Source organism: Ursus americanus, chromosome X, assembly GCF_024610735.1.
Source record: "Ursus americanus isolate L20-20 chromosome X, mUrsAme1.1.p, whole genome shotgun sequence".
In the NCBI taxonomy this organism is placed as follows: domain Eukaryota; kingdom Metazoa; phylum Chordata; class Mammalia; order Carnivora; family Ursidae; genus Ursus; species Ursus americanus.
Genome location: NC_142164.1, coordinates 89869701 through 89895036, shown reverse-complemented (window position 1 = coordinate 89895036; position 25336 = coordinate 89869701). Strand labels below are relative to the sequence as shown.

Genomic DNA, 25336 nt, shown 5'->3' with positions numbered 1-25336 from the left:
CCTGACGTGGGGCTCAATCTCACGACCCTGAAATCGTGAGCTGAGGTGAAATCCAGTCAGGCGCTTAGCCGACTGAGCCACCCAGGCGCCCCCTCCTGGATGCATGCGTGTCCCGGCGTCTATCACCTATTAACATGCTGCTTAATTTACAAATTCGAATGGAAGCTTCGGGACAGAGACCTGCTCTGTTTGGACAGTGGCCTATCCCAAATGGTGGCTCACAGTGGGTGCTCCTTAGGGTGTTGTCTTGCCCAGCTCCAGAAACACAACTCCACGGACATCCGTGGGAATAGGGCCCTCTAGGCACGCGCGGCTCAGCGGTACGGGGCCCGGTATTTGTGGCCTCCCACCTGTGGCCTCCTCTCCCTGCTTACCTCCGCGACCCACTGGCCTCTCAAATAGTTCCAGCGGCTTCGAATTCTGAGGCTCTGTGTCAAGCTTCCCTGAGTCAGGATGGGGAAGCTGGCATGGAGATCGGGGCCGATTTTGTTTGTTCATGGTTTATGTTCAAACTTTGACATCTTATTTCAGAGCAATGTGAGAAAGGCACTTGATAAGCTGCCTGCAGCCGTGTCTCCTAAGGGGTCTGCCAAAAACTGTGTGGGATTTCAGGGTCCGGTTTTCTTCGCCTTGTTCAGGTAAGCTTGTTTAGAAGGAGGAAACATTCGTGCTGCTCAGCAGGTTTGAGAGACCCGGTGGGAATGGCTGTTTATTTGTCTTTTGATCACAGAGCCTGGGGTTTGGCTCCAAGGCTGAAAGATCTTGAGGCCTCTTTATCTCCTCCCCTGGAGATTTGAATCTCTGCTCTGACATTCCTGGGGCCCCTGGAGTGGCTGGGGACTGTGGGAGGGGCTCTTGTAGGTGGACAAAGATCCCCCAGCTGCACCCTCCCTGGCGTAGCTGTCCTTAGTCTGACCTCCCACCAGGGACTGTGGTTCCTTCGGAGCCTGGCTCCGAGGCCTAACCTCTCCCTCCCCTTTATCTTACGGACAACCAAGAGGAAGGGAAAACAAAGCTACCCACCCTCCCCCAAACCCCAGTCAACATTTATTGGGGCGGGGGGAGAGCGAGGCTTTGTGCTGTATGCCACATCTTCGCACTTGCCTTCTATGGGATCTGGAGAAGGGTCGCAGTGTGCAATTCACTCACTCGTCTCCCACGTGACCTGGCGGGCCGCAGGGGCCGGGGGGCCTGTCCATAAAGGTGGCCAGACCAGGCCCCGGCCGTGGGATTCTCCCAGGTCAGTGCTCGGGCGCCCCCGCTGCCCAGTGCAATGCAAGCTACCCACGACGAGCCTTCAACCGCAGCGAGCAGAGAGTTTTCCTTGAATCAGCATGCAGCACCACGCGATGGTCCCCACAGGGGCACATACTGAGAAAATGAAATTCAAATCACCCCTCTGGTACGCTTTTCATTCCCTTTCCTGATAACGCGCAGAGAGAAGCTGACTCTCGAGGTGAGCAGGCAGGTGCTTTGGAAGGCCACCCGGGCCTTTCTCGTGTCCCTGGGTGCTTCCAACGGGAGCAACGGCCAGCAGCCTACGCTGAGAGCACAGGCCCCTCCAGAAGCTTGCTCCTTGCCTTGCGGCTTGCTTGCTTCCCCAAGGAGCCGAACAACCTTTTAGGGTACGTGACTACACCCGCCTCCCACGCCCCCTCCCTTGGCACGAGGCTCAAGTGAACACCTGCGTGTTCGGCAAACTCGAGATTGCACACTGATTTTGAACTTGCTTTCTCAAGTCACTCCACTTCACAGTGGATTGCCTTACGTCTTTCTTTAAATAAATAAATAAAAATAAATGAAAAGTCCTTAGCCTGGCGCCGTGGTTTTACTCATGCAGAAAAATGTAAAGGTAAAAACGAACCTACAAGAGCAAACCTTTGTGCTCTCTGGCTCTCCTGGGAAAAGAGGGCAGGCAGGGCCTGTGCACACGAGGCAGGAGCTGCTTTTGCACAAAATGGAAATGCTCCCCCGTCTTTCCTTCCACATGAAGTTGCTTCATTATATTTTCAGGCGAGCGAGTCATGGGTTCCTGGTGCGCGGTGCTGTCTTTTTCAATTAATGCTTTTCACAGAAGTTCAGGTTTTAAACATCTCCCCCTCTCTTCCCAGGTCTGTTACATTTCCCAGAATGGTTCCCAGCGCTGGAGATAATTCCTTTTCGGAGAACCTACATTTCTCACCTGCTGATTGCAATTAGCCACTGCCAGCTGGGGCCTGGTGTGCAGCTGAAAAGCTAACAAGAAGCGGAGACCACGCGGAACCCAGACAGGGCAGAGGATGTGAATGAATAAGGGATAGGGCCCATGTGTTGGAGCTGCTCCCGTGAATCCGAGGTTTCCCGACCCTCTGGATGGCCCTCCCTCCTCCGGCTGTGTGCTCCCCACCCCTCCCCTTCACTACTTTTTTTTTTGTCTCTGGCTTTGTAGCCTACACTTAACATCACAGGCACGAATTTACCACTAAGTACATTTTGTTAGGCAATAAACAGCCTCGGAAGAAAAATGAAATCGGACTAGGGCTTCTGCTCCAATCATGTTTGTGAGCTGTGGTGGAATCAGGCGGGCCCTGCGTGCAGGCCTTGGAACTAACCTTGAATATGAGGACTGGCAGGGCCTGGAGAGGCCTTGCGGACCACCGGATCCGAACCCCTCGTCTTATGGATGAGGACATGGAATCCCAGAGGAAGGGGAGCATGACTCATCCGAAGTCTTGGAGGAGGTCACAGGGCTGGCTGAAGTCCACGTCTCCTGACCTCCAGCCCAGGGCTCTAACCACTGAACTGCCTTGCCTTTGCCCGTCCTCTCGAGTTTGTGAGGAAAGCACCAAGGAGATCGCCAAGGGTTGGAAGGTAAGCCTCTATAGGGCAATGTGATCTCCAACCCAAGGAGACACTTCTTTCCTTTCCTCATGGGCCGGGCCTGGCCCCAGGACCAGGGTTCTACCCCCGGTCAGTGTCATCCAGGGTGGTACGGACCCATGTTCCCATGGCTCTCAGCTGCTGACCCTCATCCCCTGTCTGGTCCCTAAGGAGAGAGTGCTGGGCCTTTGGGGTCTTTTGGTCTTCATGCTGCAGGCGATGGTAGGGAACAGACAACCCGCCTGGGGGAAACGAGCAGCTGTCTCTGGTAGTGCCACAGCAGAGGAAAGCTGGCCCAGTGAGGTCTGCGGCTTCCGGCGCAACCATATCTGCTTGGTGGGAACAGGCCAAGTCCCTCCCAGCCCTCCCCCTGCGACTTGCACTTAGAGGCTCAGGCATTCTCTGCCCAGCTCACTTTCCACTGGGAGAGGCCACCTTGTAGGATTTAGGGTCAGAGAGTGGATAGGCTTCCAGGCAGCTGCAGTCACCAAACATGCCAGGACTGTGGACTCCAGCCCCTGCCACATTCTGTGGTAGGCTTGTCTCTTGGCCTGTCTTGTCGTCTGAAACTCAGGGACTCCTAATGCATGGCTCACTGGGCTAGCTGAGAGGATGAGGGAAGGTAACAGAGGTAAAAGTACGTTTTCCATAAGCGTTCACTTTCCTTCCTTCACTCTAGTCCTGTCTCCATTTCACAGGGGATGAAACCTGAAGTCCAGGAAGGCAAAGCCACTCTCCAAGGCCACTGGCTCTGTCTCCTGTGAGGCACTCGGGGAAGAAACCATGAGTTTGCCTAACCCAAAGTCCGTTCTCCAAAGAGGAGCAAATCCATGCTGGTAAATGTTCAACAGCTCGCTGGGGGTGGGGGAGGGGGAGGAAGGGGGAGAGAGGAAGTTCTGACTTGCAGGGTTGTTGACTTTTACTTGGAGATAATCGGAGGTTCACACGCAGTTGTAAGAAATAATATAGAAAGATCCCCTGCACCTTTCACCCAGTTTCCCCCAATGATAACATCTTGAAGTGCGGCCAGGCAATCTCACAACCAGGATATTGACATGATATCGCCCACCAGTCTTTGTGTTTTCCCAGATGACTTGCACTCATTTGCCTGTGTGTGTACTTGGAACCGCGTGCATTTGCCTCCCACGTGTGGGCACGTGCGGCAGCACATGGTCAAGACACAGAGCAGCGCTGTCACCACAGGGTCCCTCTTTTGCCAGCTTTACTCCCTCCTGCTCTGTCCCATCCTTAGCCCCTGACAATCAAGGTCTAATCTGTCCTCCATTTGGAAAATTTTGTCGTTTCCAAATCTCCTATAAATGGAATCATACAGTACGTAACCTTTGGGATTGGCTTCCCTCCCCCCCCCCGCCATTGGGCATAATTCTATCAAATTTGATTCCAGTTTTTACGTGTATCAGTTCATTCTGTTTGATGGCTGAGCAGTAGTCCAAGGTACGGACATATGACAGTTTGGTCAACCAGTCAACCAGTCACCTGTTGGGGGACATCTAGGTCGTTTACACATTTTGGCTATGATGTATAAAGCTACTATAACGATTCGTGCACAGGTGTTTGTGCGAACGTCAGGTTTCCATTTCTTTGGGAATTCTGCCCTCTGCCCAGGAGCGTGATCGTTGGCTTGTATGGTAGTTGCACCTTTGCTTTGACGAGAAACTACCGGATTGTTTTCCAGAGTAACAGTACCATTTTACATTCTCACCAGCAGTATACGAGTGATTCGTTTGCAGAGGCTCCCGGCCACCACTTGGTGTTGTCACTCTTGTTGATTTCAGCCGTCCTGATAGGTGTGTTGTCATATTTCACTGTGGTTTTTTTTCTCCGCCCTTCCCTAATGGCTCATGAAGCTGAGCATCTCTTCATGTGCTTATTTGCCATCTGCGTATCCTCTGCAGTGAAATAGCTCTTCATGTCTGTTGCTCATTTTCTAATTGGACTGTTAGGTTTTGTTACTGTTGAGTTTTGCAAGTTCTTTGTATATGCCACATACTTGTCCTTTGTATCAGGTACGTGGTTTGCACACATTTCTCCCCAGTACAGACCTTGTCTTTTCATCCTCTTAAAAGGGCATTTTGCAGAGCAAACATTTTTAAATTCGGTGAAGTCCAATTTACCAATTTTCTCTTTCACTGACTGTGCATTTGGTGTCAAGTCTAAAATCTCTCCCTAGCCCAAGATCACAAAGATTTTTCTTCCTTTTTTTCCCTAAATGTTTCATAGTTTTATGTTTTACATTTAAGCCCATGATCCATTTTGAGTTAATTTTTCTATAAGTTATAAGGTCTGGGTTAAGTTTCTTTTTTTCCCCCTATAGATGTCTAATTGCCCTGGCAGTGTTTGTTAAAAGGCCATTTTTCTCTACTGAATTACTTTTGCACCTTTGTCAAGTTGGACATATTTGTGTGGGGCTATCTCTGGTCTATGCTGTTCCATTAACCCATGTGTCTATTTATCCACCAATACCACTGCCTGGATTACTATAACCAAATAACAAACCTTAATACTGGTTAGAAAGATTTCTCCCTTTATCCTTCTTTTAAAAAAAAAAGATTTATTTATTTATTTGAGAGAGAGAGAAAGAGAGAGAGCTAGAGAGAGCACAAGTAGGGTGAAGGGCACAAGGAGAAGCAGACTCCTCACTGAGCAGGGAGCCTGATGCAGGACTCGATCCTGGGACCCCAGGATCATGACCTGAGCCGAAGGCCAACACTTAACCAACTGAGCCACCCAGGTGCCCTCCCTTTATCCTTCTTTTTCTAGATTATTTGCCTGTTCAAGGTTTTATGCTCTTCCATATACATTTTAGAATAAATTTGTCTGTGTCCACAAACAACCTTGCTGGGATTTTCATAGGAATTGCATTAAACATATATATCACATTGGAGGGAATTGACATTCTTACTATGTTGAGTCCTCTAATCCATTTATTGGAATGTGTCTCCATGTATTAGAGGTCTTCTTCGACTTCTTTTTCCAGTTTTTAAAAATAATTTTCAGCATACAAATCTTGCACATATTTTGTTAAGTGTGTACCAAAATGTTTCACTTTCTCTGGCGTGAATGTAAATTCCATTGTGTCTTTTAATTTTAGTTTCCATGTGCTCATGAGTAGTATATAAAATGCAATTGATTTTTGTGTGTTGATCTTATATTCTGTAACCTTGCTGAGCTCACGTATTGGTTCCAGGAATGTTGGGTGTTTCATTTTTTAAATAGATTACCTGGTATTTTTTACGTAGACAATCCGAAAATGGGGAGAATTTTTTTTATTAGTTTCTTCTCTTTGTGTCTTTTTTTTTTTTAAGATTTTATTTATTTGACAGAGATAGAGACAGCCAGCGAGAGAGGGAACACAAGCAGGGGGAGTGGGAGAGGAAGAAGCAGGCTCATAGCAGAGGAGCCTGATGTGGGGCTTGATCCCAGAACGCCGGGATCACGCCCTGAGCCGAAGGCAGACGCTTAACCGCTGTGCCACCCAGGCGCCCCACGCTTTGTGTCTTTTATTTCTTTTTCTTGCTTATGGCACTGGCTAGAATTTCCTGTACTCTGGTGAATATGAGTAGTAGGAATGACTGTCCTCACGGGAGCTCGATCTTAGGGCAGCACATTCAGTGGCTCAACCATTAAGTACAGCGCTGGTTGTGGGTTTCTTGTAAGTGCTCTTTATGAAGCTGAGGTCGTTCCCTTCTGTTTCAAATTTGCTGAGAGCTCTTATCATGAAGAATGCTGCGTTTTCAAATGTGTTTTTTTCTATTTCCTTTGATATGATCATATGATTCTTCTTATTTAACTTGTTGATATGATGGATTACACTGAATGATTTTTGAATGTTGAACCACCTTTGCATTCTTGGAATAAACCTCAATTCATCACAGTATAGAATTATTTCTATAGGGACGCCTGGGTGGCTCAGTTGGTTAAGCATCTGACTCTTGATTTTGGCGCAGGTCATGATTTCAGGGTCGTGAGACGGAGCCTTGTGTCGGATCCCCACACCGGGCGTGGAGTCTGCTTAAGATTCTCTCTCTCCCTCTCTCTGCCCCTCTGTCCCAATAAAAAAAATAAATAAAGTCCTTAAAAAAAGAATTACTTGTATACATTGTTGGATTGTGTTTGGTAATATTTTGCTGAGGGTTTTTGTTTTAAATTCCCAAGAGATATTGGATCTGTGGTTTTCTTTTTTTTTTGTACTGTCTTTTCCTGGTTTTGGTATCAATATAATACATGCCTCATTCAATGAATTGGGAAGTGTTACTTCCTCTTCTATTTTCTGGAAGAGGTTGGGTAAAATTGATGTTAATCTTCTTTAAATGTTTGGTAAAATTCTCCAGTGAATCTACTTGGGCCAGGGAACCTCTTTTGGAGTTTAAATTACAAATTCTAGTTCTTTAATGGTTGTAGTATGGATTTCATCTCCTTTGAAGTTTGTTAGTTCAGGGTTTTTGAGAAATTGGTTTATTTCTTCTAAGTGGTCAAACTTATGAGAGTAACGTTGTTTGTTGTATTCCTTTATTATCTCTTAATAGCTACAGGATCTATAGCAATATCCCTTATTTCGTTCCCAATATTGGTGATTTGTGTCTCTTCTCATTTTATAAGTCAGCTTTGCTGGGGCTTTATTGACTTTTTTTTCCCAAAGAACCAGTTTTTTGTTTCATTGATTTTTTTCCCCCGTTTTCTTGTTTTCAGTTTCATTTATGTCTGTTCTTATTTTTATGATTTCCTTCCATCTGCCTGCTTTGGCTCTACTTTGCTCTTCTTTTTCTAGCCTTTTGGAATAGAAACTTGGATTGTTGATTTGAGATCTTAACTCTTTTTTAATGGAAAGACTGAGGGCTATACATTTCCCTCTCAGTAATGCTTTACCTGAATCCTATAAACTGTGATAGGTTGTATTTTAACTTAATTTATCTCTGTGTATTTTTAAATCTTTTGGAGACTTCCTTTTGGGCCCATGGGTTGCTTGGTAATGTGTTGTTTAATTTCCAATTGTTTTATTTTCATCTTTCTGTAACTGACGTCTACTGTGATTCTCTTATGCTTGGAGAACGTATTCTGTGTTGAGGTTTGTTTCATGGCCCTTTAGCCGTTCTCTAAATGTAGATTTACTAGCGGCATAGTCTCTTAGTTTTTCCCTTGTCTAAGAAATGTCTTTATTTCCCCTTCATTCCTAATGCATAATTTCACCAGATACAGAATTCATGGTTGAGAGTCGTTACACTTTAGCACTTAAAAAATGTGTCCCTTCTGGGGCACCTGGGTGGCACAGCAGTTAAGCGTCTGCCTTCGGCTCAGGGCGTGATCCCAGCGTTATGGGATCGAGCCCCACATCAGGCTCCTCCGCTATGAGCCTGCTTCTTCCTCTCCCACTCCCCCTGCTTGTGTTCCCTCTCTCGCTGGCTGTCTCTATCTCTGTCAAATAAATAAATAAAATCTTAAAAAAAAATGTGTCCCTTCTTACACCGCCATTGTTTCTGATGAGAAATCCACTATCCTTTGAATTGTCATTCCCTCCAGTTCATGCATCATTTTTCCCTGGTTGCTTAAAAAAATTGTTTTCTTCATCTTGAGTTTTCCTATGTTTAGCTATTATTTGTCTTTGCGTGAATTTCTTTGTGTTTACTTAGTTGGGGTTCACTAGGCTTCTCGATTCTGTAGGTTTAGTTCTTCTGCCAATTTGGAGACTTTTTCAGCCATTATTTCTCCAAATACCTTTTCAGCCCCACATTCTTTTCTCCTTCTGAGACTCTGATGAGACAAATATAAGATTTTTTTATTGTCCATATTGTCCCTGAAATTCTGTTCTTTTTTTTAAGTCTGTTGTTACTCTGTTGGTCAGACTGAGTAAATTTTATTGAGCTTTTATCAAGTTCACTGATTCTATCTTCTGTTGTCTCCACTCTACCATGAGCCCATCTAGTGACTTTTTTTGTTCAGTTATTGTATTTTTCAGTTCTATAATTTCCTTTTAGTACTTTTTAAACATTTTCTCTCTCTTTGCTATGGTTTTATTTTTTTATAATTTTTTTTAATATTATGAATTCATAATTATTTGTTGGAGTAATTTTATGGTGGCTGCTTTAAAATCTTTGAATTCCAAAATCGGACTCATCTTATTATTGGTATCAGTTAATTATCTCTTTTTTTGAAGATTTCATTTATTTATTTTACAGAGTGGGGTGGGGGAAGGGACAGAGGGAGAGGAAGAGGGAAAGAGTCCCAAGCAGACTCCACACTGAGCATGGAACCTGACATGGGCCTGATCACACCACCCTGAGATCACGACCTGAGGCGAAATGAAGAGTCAGGTGCCCAACCGCTGAGCCATCCCGGTGCCTCGAGTTGATTATCTTTCTAATCCAAGTTGTGATTTTCCTGGTTATTAGAATGATGAGTAATTTTTTATTGTATTTTGGACATTTTAGGTTTTATTTAGAAGACTCTGTGTTTGAATCTTTTCTTTTAGGTGGCATTTGCCCTGTTTAGGTTTCGCTTGCGGGTTCTGTCCTATTTTTTTGGCTTTCAGTTCCAATGAAAGTTAGTTTCCTGAGCCCTTGCAACGATATTCTGGTCTGTTTCATTCATCTGGCTCTGTTTGAGCTTCTGTTAGATCCCTGCTAGTGCCGTTTGTGAGGATGAACAGTGTTTCCCCGGGCCTCTCAGTATTCTTAAGTAGGATGTGAGGGATTCCAGACCTATGAGAAGGAGAGTACTACCCCGGCCTATTCACTGGCCTCCTGTGTCATTTGGCTTCCTGTTCTATTTTTGTAGGTGCCTCTGGGGGACTGAAGAGCCTCCTAGAGCTGCCTTCTGCCACTGAGTGGAGGATCAGGAGCCATGCATCTGGGTGACTTTTTACCATTAGGTGGAAGGTTGAATGACATTAGCCTTGGGTCACCTCCTGCCACTGAGCAAATGCCTAGAAAACATGGAGCATGCTAACCCCATTGATGCCTGTGTAAATGTTGCTGGTTGGTATGGGGTGTGGGGTAGATGAGTCCACTCTGGACCCACTCTTGCCCCTGCTGTGGACAGACTGAGCCCGCTGCTCTTGTTGGATGTGGACAGGGGATAGGGCAGCCTCCTGAGTGCTGCTGGTACCACTGCTGTGAGTAGAGTGGCCTGCCACTGCCCCTGGGCATGGGTCTCCCAGTTAAGTCCCTGCTGGGCTTCCCTTTTCTTGGAAAAAAAAATGAAAACCCAGGGATTTACAACAGTATTGCTCTTCAAGTCCTGAGGTCCCTAACTAGTCTGCCTCCTTCTACCCAACATTCTGAGTTCTTTTATCATTGTCTGTTGAATTATTTCCAGTGTATTTAGTTGTACTTAGAGGATAAAGAGGGAATATTGAGTCTATGCTATCTTATCCCAGAAACAGAAACCAATTTTTAACAAATTAAAATTACTGCTCAGGAAAGGAGTCTATTCAGTGTGGTGGGTATGCAAGTGTCTGCTTTATTTTATTATTTGTACATTGCTGTGGGTTTGAAATATCAGAAACAGCTGATTGCAAGGTGGTAGAGCAGGTAGAAGATAATCTCTCATTGACACTGCACTCTGTCTTCTGTTGTGGTTTGTTATATTTAGTTTGATGAACAAAATACTTGTTTGGTCAAGACACATTAGCTCGAAATGATTTCAGTTGCATCAAACGGAGGGCTTCAGAGGGGAGGGGGGTGGGGGAATGGGATAGGCCGGTGATGGGTAGTAAGGAGGGCACGTATTGCATGGTGCACTGGGTGTTATACGCAACTAATGAATCATCGAGCTTTACATCAAAAACCAGGGGTGTACTGTATGGTGACTAACATGATAAAAAATATTATTAAAAAATGCTAATTTGGATGATCATCTGACAGAATAGAGTAAAAAAATGAGGCAAATAAATGTATGCAAATGTAGTCATCATGCATGGGAGCACGGCTTCACATTGCAAGAGTTAGATGTTGATGTAACCAAGCCCTTTAAGGATCACTTTTCAGTGGTTACCTTTGGAGATAGTAAACATAAACCTATAGGGTGAATTAAAAAAAAAACAACTGTCCTAGGGGCGCCTGGGTGGCATGGCGGTTAAGCATCTGCCTTCGGCTCAGGGCGTGATCCCGGCGTTATGGGATCGAGCCCCACATCAGGCTCCTCCGCTATGAGCCTGCTTCTTCCTCTCCCACTGCCCCTGCTTGTGTTCCCTCTCTCGCTGGCTGTCTCTCTCTCTGTCAAATAAATAAATAAAATCTTAAAAAAAAAAAGAAAAGAAAATTAAACAGTATAAGTAAACCTTTCACTGTTCCATCTGTATCTTTGAAAGTTTGTGTATTCAAGGTGATTGAAAAAATTTCTTTTTTTAGAGAGAGAGAGAAAGAGTGTGAGTGGGGGGGAGGGGCAGAGGGAGAAAGAGAGTTCCAGACAGGCTCTCTGCCCAGCACAGCCCAACATGGGGCTCAATCTCACTACCCCGAGATCATGACTTCAGCCAAAATCAACCAAGTGAGCCACCCAGGTGGTCAAAAAATCTTCCAAAGATCTTCTCATTTGGAAATTTGGAGGTTACATTGCATTTGGTATAGACTTATATATGGTTATTTTAGTATTTCAAGTGCTCAGAAAACTATAGCTGTGAGTCTGCTACCCAGATTATGAAATATTAACCTCTGGTCATACTTATGACAAAATTTTTAAGAAGAAAGAAAGTCTGGAATGAAAGTCCTCTGTGTACCCTACTTCCATCCCATTCCCTCCTTCCTTCCCCCAGAGATGGGTATTCATTTCCATGACCGTCTAATATGATTGCACACAGATATATACCCAAAAACAACACTTGGAATTGTTTTATGAATTTTGAAGCATTATACAAATGAAGTCATGCCGCATATAATCTGTAATACTGATATATTCAAAATTATTTTTACTATCTTATTTTGTGTTTTCTGTTTACCATACTTTTGTTCTCCTTTCCAACTGTCTAATAGACTGGAAAAAAATTAATTCTCCTTTTTATTCATTGCCAGTTTGGAAACTGTGTGTTGTATTTCTATCTAATTTTACTAGTTATTCTTACATTCTAAACATGCATATTTAATTATGAATTTTTTCATTGTCTACAGCTATTTAATGTTATCTATTCTCCTATCCAACCTTAACTAGCTCCAGTAGCCTCCTCAATGTCTTTGTTATTTTGTCTACAGTCTTAATCCCATCCTTTTTAAAACACAATTTATGGGGGTATCTGGGTGGCTCTGTCAGTTAAGTGCATACCTCTTGATTTTGGCTCAAGTCATGATCTCAGGGTCATGATCTCAGGGTCGTGAGATCAAGCCCCGTGTTGAGCTCCATGCTAGGCGTGGAGTCTGCTTAAGATTCTCTCTCTCCCTCTCCCTCTAAAAGAAAAAAAAAAAGACGTAATTCATGGCTCTTATTTTTTTATTGGTCAACAGTTAATTAAATTTACTATTCTATATTATTATTATATATATATTTCTTCATCACCATTTCTGGTAGCCTACTTCTTCTGGGTTCGGTTTTCTGCTTATTAAAGTATATCCTTTAATTGTTCACTTAGTAAATATCTGCGGGTCTTTATTTTTGAAAATGTCTTTATTTGTCCTCACATTTAAATGATATTTTTGCTGAAAATGAAGACCTAGGTTGACAATGATTTTTCCTTAGTAGTTGGAAGATGCCATTGTCTTCTGTCATCTGTTGCTGTAAGTTTAGTCCTTTTTCTTTTGACAGTAATTTGTCTTCTCATTCTTGTAGCTTTTGACATTTTCTCTTTGCCCTTGATGTTCTGAAGTTTCAATATGAGTTTGGATTTGTTTTTATTCATACTCTTTAGAATTTGGTGTGACTTCGAATCTGAGTCCTGTCTTTCTCTAACCAGCATGATTCTGGGCAAGTATGTTCCCTCATTTTGAACTCCAATTAGATGTATATTAGAGCCTCCCTTAGTCTCTCAACTGCTCTTTCATTATATCCTTTTATCTCTTTGTAGTGTATCTTCTAAAATATGCAAGACTATTTTCCAATTCACTGATTTTCTCTTTGATTAAGTTCATAATTCACTCAACAAACATTGGTTGGGTGCTTTATTATGTGTCAGGTCCTATAGCAGGCACTGTACTTTTACAGATGAATGAGTTAGGGCCCTACTTTGATGAACTCCATGTGTTGTCAGGAAGAGATGCAAGGTAAGAAGCAGTCTCACATGGTGTCTTAAGTGTTATGGCGAAACCGTGGTATTCCGAGTACCGAGGTTGGCTACCTAGAAATCAGAAGGGGCCGCCTTAGGTGAAAGTTATCCATGCTGAAACTGACAGGCCAGGTACACTTTTGTCAGGTGCATAAGGAGGTGGAAGCACGTGGCTGTCAAAGAGAACAACCGTACAAAGAGGAGCAGGAACTACTGTGCCTGTCGGTAGCTGGAGAAGTGGCAGGAGAGATCTAGGGGTGGGGTGGGGTGGGAGGTGACACTGGGGAGGTAGGCAGGGAGCAGGTCATGAAGGGCCTTGTGCACTCCGTTCTTGAGTGTGATTTTTTCCCAAAGTGGGAAGGAGTAATTTAGACATGTTAAGCAGAGGAGTGGCATGGTTGGAGGTGGTTTTTCAGTTAGCTGTGGATTTCTGCATCATTGCAGATTGCAGGAACTCGGGGCTAGAGGCAGGACATGATGAGGATACAGATTCTGGTAGCAACTAGAAATGCTAGACAGGATGGCATGGTGGGGAGAGGTGCTTGGGAGGCAGATGTGATTGAGCTTGGTGATGGAGAGGCTGAAAGGTCTGAGGAAAGGAAGAGGCAAGGACAACAAACAAGTGAGGGAATCTGTGATTGGGTGGATAGGATGTTGTCACCTGCAGTAAGACGGAGGAACAGATTTATGGAAGGGATATGGGGATGCTAATAGATAGGGGTTGAGACATGTTGAATTCTAGGAGCTTGTGAATTTCACAGAGGAAGATGTGAACAGTAGGCAGATGTGAAGATCTGAAACTCACAAGAGAGCTGTTACGGGTACGTAGAGGAAGCTGTTGATAATCTGGGCTCTTAGCCTATGTACGAGTGGTTAGAATCTCCCCATCGATAAAGGCAAATGTAGAATGTTTATCTGTTTTCCACATATCATCCTTCTCACAAAGAAAGGCCCTAGATTGCCACCATTACTGAGAAAAGAAGGTGATAGGAGCTGGAATCATTGTTTCCAGGAAGAAAAGACTTGGGATGGTCTTCCTATCTCTCCTGGAAAGCAGTGCAATTCCATGATTCCCCTGTTCCTACCTCTGGCTGCGCCAGGCCCGTCCTCATTCAATGTACCACATGTAGCAAAATGCCTGCCAGCTGCCCGGGTAACTTACAACACAGGGTTCTGACCTATTCCCCAAGAGCTCCCTACTGTAGGCAAAAAGCATAGAGAATGGTAACCAGTGTGTTTTAGGTCCACCAAATGACCAAAAAAAAAAAAAAAAAAAAACAAAACACACCTTGGTTAAGGGAAAGCTTTAAGTTAGACACAAGGGAAACTTCCACGAGGATCTTGGCTAAGTACAGAAATGGTTTTCCTCAAGTGTCAGGGAATCTCCTCCCTCAAATGCTCCCAAGAAGAGAACAAACATTTGTTTTATTGGAAAAATTTTAAGATAGCTTAGTAAAAGCATCAACATTGTTTAGTGGCTCTTTCCCTGCCTCCAGCATGAAACAAAATCCTGGCCTGGCTCACACAGCCCATCGTGATCTCTTCGCTGCTTGACTCTCACCTCCTACTTCCCTCCAGCTCCAAACACACTGAGTTTTCTCTCTCTCCAAAGCTCCGTGCTCTCTCCCCTTGGGGCCTCTCTCTATCTGGAACCCTCTTCTTCCTGCCCTTGTCCCTCCGTTGCCTCTGATTCATCCTTCGAGCCTCACCCGAGATGCTTCTTCCTTCAGGAAACCTTTACTGATCTTCTAAATTCTAACTGTCCCTCCCGTGTGCTCACGTGTATTAATTAAATCATTCAGTACATGTTTTTAAGGGCGTATGAGAGGTCAGACAATGTGCTAAGTTATGACAAAATAAGCCTGCCCACTAGAACCTACTGGGGGAAAGGGAGAATAAACAAGTCAACCGAGAGTATTAATTAGTGTGAAGAGTGAATTGCTGTACCAAAATATCCAGCAATAATGCAGCATGAAGAACAAAGACACGCATTCTCTTTCAACAGTCGGAGGTGAGTGATCCAGGTCGACGAGAAGCTCACTTCAAGCAGCTGTGCAGGAACCCAGACCGTGAACGTCTCTGCCATCCTCACTGCGTGGCTCCCAAAGTCACTCTAGTCTGCTCTCCAGTAGAATCTTCTATGATGATGGAAAGCTTCTATCAGTATCTGTGTTGTCCAGTATAACACCCCCTAGCCACATGTGGCTGGTGCAACCAAGGAACAGATTTTTAAATGTTAATGAATTAAAATTTGAATTTAGATAACGACATGCGGCTGATAAGTGGCTACCGCATTGGACAGTGGGGCCTCGTTGCCACTCCAGCCAGGGGGGTGGGAGGAAAAAGTGGAATTCTGGAACCTGGGGTCTCCTCTTAAGCAGGCGAGGTCAGAGTGGTACCCACAGCTTCTGCTCTCATTCCATTGGGCCTATGGTGTTTCATTGCATCTAAGTTGACCTCAGTTGTCAGATGGATCACGGTTGTCTATGCCGCTAAGGAAGAAAAAAAATGCTGCCAATTAAGCTGTTATAATGCATTTTTAAAATCACATCCACTTGTAATTTTATACGTCTTGAAAGGGCCTTTCAGATGTACTAAGTACGCACGCAGAGGAATATACAAGTAAAATAAGTTCCTGAAAACTTCCTTGCGTCGAGAGTCTAACTCTCCTGAAATATTTTTCAACTCAGACTTGCTGATGTGTGCACTTTTCCGGAGACAATTTTTTCCCCATGCCCCCGAAACATCAGTGATGTGGCATTTCTTCCAAGCCTGCCCTACTCTGGGAGCCAGGATTTCCTTCCGAGAAACTGACACCCATTTGGCAACTTTTGATTCTGATGCTTTACCCTTTGATCACATGAACAGTATTATTTTTCCCTTTGTTGAAACAAATGTTGCTAGAAGTTGGCCAGTTTGGGACAAATTGATATTCATCGTCTTAACAAGGATTTTGCTCGACATGCGAATTGGTCACATCGGCCTCTCACTGCTTTGAAATTTCTTTTGTCTGTTCTGAAGGATTTGGCCATTTCTCTTGCTTTCAATTGCATTCTTTGACAGGAGATAGGCCATCCTTTTTGCTTGTATCTCGGAAGCACAGTGTAACATAGCTTCATCTACTTGTAGATGTCTTCCTTCCTTAGGTCTTGTAAACACTTGGTTTTTGCTTTGAAAAAAAAAAATTACGAAATTGCTACCATTCCTCCAATGATTTATATTTGCTTCGCTAATATCAAATGTATGCTCCATCGCTCTGTTTACACGCCTTTCTGTGTACACGATACCTTTTCATCTCAATGCGAAATCATAGTATAATCTTTCTGAAGACATTTTAAACAGCAATTCAATTTAGCATGTGTAGCACCAGCAATGCACAGATCTCAGCTGGAGTGATGACAATGTGAATAGCTATGACCGGCGTTGCGTGTACCTGGGCAATGACAACCATTTCACGATTGCCGTCCCGCCTACAGCAATGGTGACATGCTGTTGATTGGGGTGTGTGGGGGGGGAAGGACCCAGGAGTCAGTGTCAGGACAAGCCAAAGCCAAAGTCGAGCCAGTGATGGGTGAGCTAAGAGGATTCTCGCCTGTGGGGAAATAGAAGAAAAACCCACATGTGAGCAGAGAGGCAAAAATGAGAGCCCGTGAGAGCCTAGAGAAGGAAGGAGAGGGGAAGGGAAGATGAGAAGGAGAGTGATTTCCTGAAGACTCCTCGGCTTCAGGTCAGTGATAAAAACATCGATGTGTGTGCATACACATATACACACGCCCTGCACCTCGACATGTGTGCACACACGTTTCTGTTTTCCTTCTGGCCCGAGCTAGCTCAAGCGGGTTTCTGTACTTGCAAACAAACAAAGACTAGAACACTGGCCTTTTAAGATGTGTTTCAGTTCAAGGGGTGACCTTCAGAAAAAGTCCAAAGAAGCTGATCTGACCACAAAGGGAACTGCATCGGTTGGGTCAGTTTGAGGGATTCTGACTAAAGAAGAAACATGAATTTCATGCAGCTTAATAGGGGCTGGCGCTGAAGCACATCTCCTCTATAGGATCTCACCCGTGACTAACAAGCCTTTTAATCATGGCGAGAAGACATGGAGAGTTTGCAAACATGCTTTTGCAGTACCCACATTTAGTGTTCCTGACCCTGTTTTCTTGCCAGATTGTGAGAAGCACCTGCTCCTTTTCAAGCAGTTGTCAGATCAATATTTAATCAATTGCCTTTTGATATTTGGTGGCGCTGAATAAATGGGATGCCGATATTTCTGCTCAGAGCCGCTCCTCTGGTGTACCTCATTCCGTGTCTGTGAAAGCCTTCAGGAACCTCTGAACACTAAGTGGCATGTCCTCCGCGTTGTCTGATATCCCCCCCCCCATTGCTACAGAGGGGCTCTGGGGCTCGAGGAGACGTGGCATGCTGGTACCAGGGCCACTCTTATTAAAGCGACGTCCAAACTGAGTCATGAAAGCCGGGGGAGCAGAGCTGCGTTCGGGACACTGGGGGGCTTTGCCAGGTGAGGGCTATTTAATAGACCAGCCACATTAAAGAAAAGCAATGATGTAGTGAAAGGAGCCTAATGAGCAGAAGTGAGGCTACCGTATCTAAAGAGAAAAAATAATGAGCTGCGAAATATCCCCTCAGGCGAGATTGCCAGTCTTCTGCAAGGAGGTCTCAGCCTATAGGTAAAAAAGGCTCATGTGGTCCCTTTTCCTTGCATGGTAAACAGAAGTTCTGTGGGCAATTAGGGGCTGAGCTGAATGTGAGATTTGAAGACCGGGAATTATGTCGCCAACTCTTTGGAGATTTCCACACCCAAGACCCCAGCTTTAATTCCCAAAGGAAACCGGGAACATACGCGGCCTGTGAATAGAAATTAGGAACATCACATCATCAAAAACAGTCCTCTCGATGTCTGTGCAGCAGACGGACATGTGGATGTTAGTTCTAGAAATCTCAGGGCCTGGCACTACGGAATCTTTCTAAAGCTGTCCTCGGGGGCCATGCCATGGGGCTGCCTTGAGGGCAAAGCCACTTTCTAATGAGACCCTCTTGGTCTTTCAGTAATGACCCCTCCTAGAGTGGGATCCAAGCTGGGCATGCCGTACCCATACAAGGTTCTGCTTTACAGTTCGTGCGGGAATGCCAGGCCAGATTTTGGGACACGTGGGCGGGGAAAAAAATTCTTAAACACAAAGCGTTACTACATCCCTAATGTGAAGGAAATCAAAGGAACAAAGGACCTGGTCACTGCCCTTAAGAAATGTACAAACGCCTGCCATATAGACAATGGGTCGTTTACAGAGCAACTTTTCAAGTTCACGCAGTGGGAAAGAGGTTGAAACCTGTGCTTTCCAGACAAGAGAGGAGACAGGATGATGAAAGATACATAATGAAAGTGGGAAAAAATACAGCTTTATGATAACAAATCCTTACTAATAAATGATGTCTTTAGCATTTTCTAAATAGGTGCTCACAGCAAGCTATGAGACAGGCAGGGGGAGGATTAATCCACCATCTTACATGTGGGAAAGTGAAGCTTCCCAGGGACTGAGTCAGAAATTTCTAATCTTTTAGCTACTGGGGTGCAAGGACTAGTAGAGTTTCCATGCATGATGCACTGTCAAGGTCATAGCCAAGTTTAGAAGAAATTCACGTTTCTAGGGTAAATAAATAGTGCTATAAACATTTTTGGCCAGGGGGCAAGGCAGAAATAGGCATTGCATTCACAAAAATTTTGCAAATATGTGAATAATGAAATCAACATTGAAAAATACCAAATTTCAGCAAGAAACACTCCAGAGAGATGGCCAATCAGGGCTCATATGAGTACTGTATTATTTTGAATCCCCCAAGCAAGCCATAGAACCATTCATGGATCAGTGACAATAGTGTATGCTCCATTAAAGTTGTTATTTGACAAATTACCCCCAAACTTAGTAGCCTGATACAACAGCAATTATCTTTCACTGTTTCTAGGGTGATTCTGGCTTGGGATCTCATGTGTTTGCAATCAGATTGTGGTGGGGGCTGGCAGAGCTGAGGTCTCTCTCTTCCTTTGTGTAATCTCGGGACTTGCCCGTGTGATCTCACCCCGTGGGCTAGTTTGGGCTTCCTTACAGCGTGGCAGCTCAGGGTTCCAGCTTGAGTGTTCCAGCAAGCAAGGCAGAAGACCTAGCCTATTCTATGGTTATGAGCGAGTCACAGGTCCTGCCTAGTTTCAAGGGGAGAGGCCACACAACCTCCCCCCCGCCACGGGATGAGTGTCCAGTTCACACTGTTGATGAACATGTGAGAAGGAGTGATTGTTCCAGCCATCTTCGGCAAGTGAAATCTGGCAGAGCATGAGCTTGAACTAAGGATTATGATGAATCTTATTTTGTGCCTTGAGGTCTGCACAAGGAAAAAACAATATGCTCAATCAAATTTTCCTGAAGGGAATTTATTTTTGAAAAAAATGAATCGTGAATTTTTCCAGACTCCCATTCCATAGATAAACATAATAAAGCAGTAAGCATGCAAATTGAAAGGAAAATATAAATAATTCTTATTTTATGGTTGAATATCACAAAAGGTAGAATTCATAGAGACTTAACATCTTACTATAAACACGATGAGCATTTATAATTTCACTTGTGTTCTCACTCTGCCTGCCTTTCATTTGGGAGGTGACTGTTGCATCGTAGACAAAAATGTTCCTAAGACCCTTTTCAATCATGTGCGATATGGAAGCCCAAGCACTGCTTTTTCTTCTTTTGTCTTTCCTTGCAATTTTGTTATTAAAAATTTATCCTGGGGTGAAATTTAAAGAGAAGTGGAAGCCACTGTAGCATCACAACTCATGGGTACTCTAACATCTATAATCATTGTAACTAACACTGATGGGGCAGTAACTGTCTGGTTTGGCGGAGGCATGGCTTAAGAGTTTCACAAACTTTCCACCTCAAGACCCCTATCAGCCAAGGAGAAAGAACATATAACCCTGAGTTCTTGGGGTACATAGCCCCAAGCAGCCCCAAGTCTATGGGTGATCTTGAAAATTCATGCACATTTCACTTTCTCTTTCAGAAGGCATTGGTGTTTTTATTTTCATATGTAAAAGGTGTTTTAGATACCATCAGTTAACGTCAAATGGCCATATCTGTCACGTGGCTTCAAGCTCCGCTGTGTACCCCCCCCCGTCAGTTCAACAGGCAATGGAATGCCCAGTCCCCATCATATGCTGGTTATAATTTCCCCAACACTTTCTTTCTCCTTTGAGGAAACACATAATAACGCAGGGAAATCAGAATGACGGAATTATTGGCATTACTTTGGATTCACTCTAATTTCTGTACTTGAAGTTGTTTCCAAGCCTCAGGACTTGGCTATTATTGGAAGCTAATTACTTGAGGCACACCTCGCAGTGATAATAATACCCTCGAATGTTCCAGACATTCTGCTAAGAATTTCTAGGATTAGTGACTAACCCAAGGTCATGTGGTTAATTAATAACAATGCTGGTATTCAGACCCTATCTTTGGACTCCTTATCTTGTGTGTTCTATGCTACGCTTCAGAGTCATAAAGACTACTAACAGAAATTCACATTCCTAAAGAAGGCTGGGGACCTGAGGTAGGTGTAAAATAACATTTTGCAAAGAAAGTCAACTTAGTAGCTTAGGCTACGTTATTTATACATTCAATTACTTATTTATTCTGAGAGGATTAGAGATGAAACATGTGGTCTGTTTTTAAGCCAAGCCAGACGTCCCTAGCTTTGTCCCTCCCAGTTTTAGAGCAGTGTCGCTCAGTGCCAGCCCCTCCACCCTATGCCCAAGGGGCTGTGCAGGCGCCGGGGATGCTGGGACTCCGCTGAGCCTTGAGATGATGAAGCAGAAATGTCACGTCCTGGGTCTTGCAAAGTAAAGAGTGTCATGACCAGTTGGGGTGAGGGTCCCAGAGCAAGGTCGCTCGAGCCACAGAGTGCTCTAGGGTTGAGTTTATAGTTGCTTCAGTAGTCCAGGGCAGGGGGTGGGGACCCTCACATGCACAGGGTGGCAGGGTCCTACCGCCGTTCGCCATCATGATTTATCCAGAAACACCCCTTTGCCTCTCAGATTTAGGTACTGTTGTTGAACAGTCTTGGCTTCTTTCCTTATGGGGATTTCCCTCCCACGGGCTCTGTTTCCTTCCATGAGATCATGTTTCTATCAGGGACCTTCTAGAGAAATATCAGATATATCCACGTGTCTGCACCCCAAGATTCTTTTTACCCAGGAAACTTCTTAGATCCTGTTAAAATAGTGGAGCTATATATAGTCTATGTATGTGTGATGTGTGTGTGTGTGTGTGTGTGTGTGTGTGTGTGTGTGTGTGTGTACCTATATATAGTAGTGGGGACGGGGGATGTCCCCTGACTTTGTTCACTGCAAGCATCCAAGTCTCAGCTTCGTGTACTCTAATAGAGCTTGTCACACTGGCTGCAGGGAGATGGTTGCTGAAGGGTCTGAGAGAGAGATTGAGAGAGAGAAAGAGAGAGAGAGGGAGGCTGGTGCTAGTACAGAATTGCTAAAGTAGCTCATTGCACGCACTTGAATCCATCACAAAATACTGAACAAACAAATGTGGAGTGCGTGCCACCAGGGTATCATAGTTGCTACTTTCTCTTTCTCTCTTTCTTTCTTTCTTTCTTTCTTTCTTTCTTTCTTTCTTTCTTTCTTTCTCTTTCTCTCTTTCTTTTTCTTTCTTTCATCTTCTTTTTAGGCTTGAGATGCTAGAAACATCTTGGAAGGCAGCAGGCCTGGATTTCAATCCTCATTCTCCTTTACTGGTGTGGCTGATGCCTCCCCCTTCCTGGGTCTTGGTCCCTCGTGTTTCCCAGAGGGTTAGATGAGATGGTCTCAGACTTCGCAGTACTAACACGCCATGCTTCCACGAGCTTGTGAATTATGCGAAGTGATCAGAGTTGTGAGGTGCCAACACAATCATCGCCCCCCCCCCGGTCTCCTGTGAACTTCCCTAGAGGGGAGCTGGGAAATCGCTAAATGGACTCATATGAAAAGTGCAGAAAGTTCTGAGTGTTGAGTGGGGTGCAGAATCCTGGACCTTGGACCCATTGGTTGCATGCCCCTCCATAAGTCTTAATAGATAAAACCAGAAAGAAGTAGCTGGGCTTGTGTTACCTTTAAAAAAGTCTGAAGCAAAGAGAATGCAGGCAATCTGTTAGGAGGAGGCAAGAACTTATATTCCAGAAACAAAAGCCCCTGAAAATGTGAATAAAAGAGTGGTTGATTTGAGCCTTCTCTGGCTAACAGCCTGAGTAAAATGCCTTTGTGGCATAGGTTTTATTGAAACTGTCAGCAGGACCAGAGAGGAGTGCAGTGAATTGCTAACGAGAAGACCTGAATGAGGAGAGTGGCCACTCACCTTGCACCTGGATCCCAAGTCCCCAGAGGGGAAGGGCCAGGAGGTGGAGGTGAAGGACAAAGGGTTCACTCTGGTGTTGAGTGGTCCAATTCTGGGTTTACAGGGCTTCAGGAACAGTCTCGGAGTACGATCCAGGGATCAGCTCTTTCTTCAGGAAGTCCAGGGTTTTACATCAGGAAAGGGTCTTGCTCAAGAAAAGATTTCAATTCCCTAACTACTACCCAAACCATCCGAGTCTTCCAGGTCTTACCCTTAAAAAATATTATATTTGGGGCACCTGGGTGGCTCAGTTGGTTAAGCATTTGCCTTTGGCTCAGGTCATGAGCTCAGGGTCCTGGGATCCAGCCCCAAGTAGGGCTCCTTGCTCAGCACGGAGTCTGCTTCTCCCTCTCCCTCTGCCCCTACCCCCCCACATGCGCGTTCTCTCTCTCTCTCAAATAAATAAAAATATTTTTTAAAATAAAAAAATAAAAATAATTATATTTAAAAGCCCTCTGTCCATTCTTCTGCTTGATCACTTCCCATTCATCCACCAATACCCAGCTCAATGTCCCACTCCCCTGAAATTCCCCAGGTCCGGAGACAGGAGGAGGAGTCCCAAGAGGTAGTCTTTTCTCCCCGATCACTGACCCATCCCTCTGTTACAGGACAGATCACGTTATGTCCTAAGGATTCGCTCCCATTTTTGTATCAGTTAGGATGTTTTGATTACAAATATCCAAAAACAAAACAAAATTAAAAAACCCGGCTTAAACCAAAATGAAAATTTATTGGTTCGTGTCACTGAAAAACCCACCTTCCGTTGCAGGTGAATTCAGTTGCTTGCCAAGGTCTCCAGGATCTATCTGGGTGAGCCCCATTCTCAGATCTCCTGTGTTCTCTGGTTTTATATGTTGTTCCTCCAGAACTTCGAATTTAAATAGCCTCGGAACTCCCACCAAGATGAGACTGAGACTTCTTTTCCCTGAAGCTACAGTGAAAATCTGAGACAGGAGTCCTCTTGATGCTGATTGGCCTGGCTTGGATCATGTGCTCATCTCTCACCAACCACAGTGGCCTGGAGGACGGAAGTCTCTAATTGGTTTAAAAGCAGTCACATGTCCTACCCTTAGCATCCAATAGTGGAGGCGAACTTCTTGAGCCTTGTAGGCTTGTAGGGTGGCAGAGGGGTAGTTTTTTCTACAGATGAAGCATCCCCTCATGCTGGATGACAAAAATAGCAAGTGTCTGTCCCTGTACTGTGAGCTCCTCAGGGCATAGCAGTGTGTCTCGCATACAGTAGGCGCTTAACAAACTCTGACTGGGTTCCTGAATGAGGAGGAGAATACAGCCCGTTCTCACTTCCTTCTCTCCCCTCCATGCTCATCTGTTGCCCACCATGGCCATGGCAAGCCATCAGCCTTTGGGGGATTGGGACTTAAACAGTTGGCGTCTTCCTACACTTTTCTTCCTCCTAAGCTCTAGCCAACATAACTTTGATGGGTCATGATTGAATTGCTTTTGTTCAAGAAGCCACAGAAAAGAATCATTTCTTGCTAATATTCTTGAAGAAGTTTCCACAATGTGATTAGATTATTGCTAATCTAATAAGACACCAGACTAATGGTGGTATTAATAATATTATGTGATTTTTGCAGCAATCACATTGCTCACTGAATGACAACTTTGGAAAATTTTCTTTCTGAAAAGTTTTGGACCACCAAGCTATAGATACAGTTAGCTTGTTACTCTATAGTCACCTTAGAGCACATTCATAAAACCAAGCAAACAAATAACGACTTTATATTCCTATCAAGAAGTGGAATTATGAGTGTTTTATTTCCTTCTTTATGCCCACGCGTATTCTCCCTTTCTCCACAACGAGCAGTCTTTGATTCATACTTTGGATGCTTTCTGATTGAGAGGGGGAGCTTTGCAGAGGATTCCATGCTCGTCTACTTAATTATCACTTTGGGGCAGATTCCTCAAGACTGAGGCGGATTGGATTCAGGGGTTCTTTGGTGAGACTCAGAAGCGCCATCCCCAGGCCCAGGCTCATCCCTAACATGTGGAACACTCAGAGCACACGTACAAATGGAGGCCTGTATACCATATGTCTGACTATTTACAAAGTGTAATTAAGCTTATAAATTGTTAAGTAAAAATACATCCATTCTCGTACCTTGACAAATATAACTTCATACCGATCTGAAAATTCAGCTTTGCTTTTAGGCTCTTTGGACTCCTCAGAGTTGTTCAATGGAACGTGGTGGCAGGGAAGGGTGGGCCTCTGGCCCTCGGACCACCGTCCTTCTCTTCTCACCCCTGGCTCCAGCCCATGTTGCAGAGGCCCCATGATCCTCCATGTCCAAGCTCCACCACCCCACTTTGGAAATAGCCATTCCTTGGCCACTTTGGGAGGCCAGGGGGACACATCAGTGGTCATCTACCCTCAGAGGGAAGACCCTGTGCCAGCCTTAGGTGTATTTCCTTGCCCCTCAGAACTCCCTACCCCATGAGGAAGGCCAGAGTGGGATTCTGTAAAACACAGGGCCCAGGGCAGGGCACCTCTTATCTGGGGCCAGGAGAGGGACTGCCAGTGACTGAGGGTGTTGGGTCATAGGTAAGATGGGGTCACCTCTGTCTTTATGACTGCTGCTCCAGGGGTACCCCCATTCATCACACACACACCATGGTCTATGTCTTGCAAACAGTCTCTATAGTAAAAAGAAATCTGTTCTCACACGGAGCCATTGTTGAATGTGGAAGCTGCTTGTCGGATGCCCCATGAATGTGGGTGCTTTCTGGTTCTGGGCCCCTAGCTCCTTAAGGGCCCCACTAAGGGGCCAGCCCACAGTCACCAAGACAAGCATCAACGGAG

General features: G+C 44.7%; 1 long non-coding RNA gene across 2 annotated transcripts; it reads left to right on the top strand.

The window, feature by feature from the left end:
* Nucleotides 1–2114: 2114 nt before the first annotated feature.
* LOC148106979 (uncharacterized) lies at nucleotides 2115–15615 on the top strand. Of its 2 annotated transcripts, none has more exons than XR_015723358.1 (3): nucleotides 2115–2850; nucleotides 3558–3695; nucleotides 15072–15615. It is a non-coding gene; the product is annotated as an uncharacterized LOC148106979 (long non-coding RNA). The 2 variants fall into 2 exon arrangements; XR_015723359.1 differs by lacking the exon at nucleotides 2115–2850 and adding an exon at nucleotides 3283–3392.
* Nucleotides 15616–25336: the final 9721 nt, after the last annotated feature.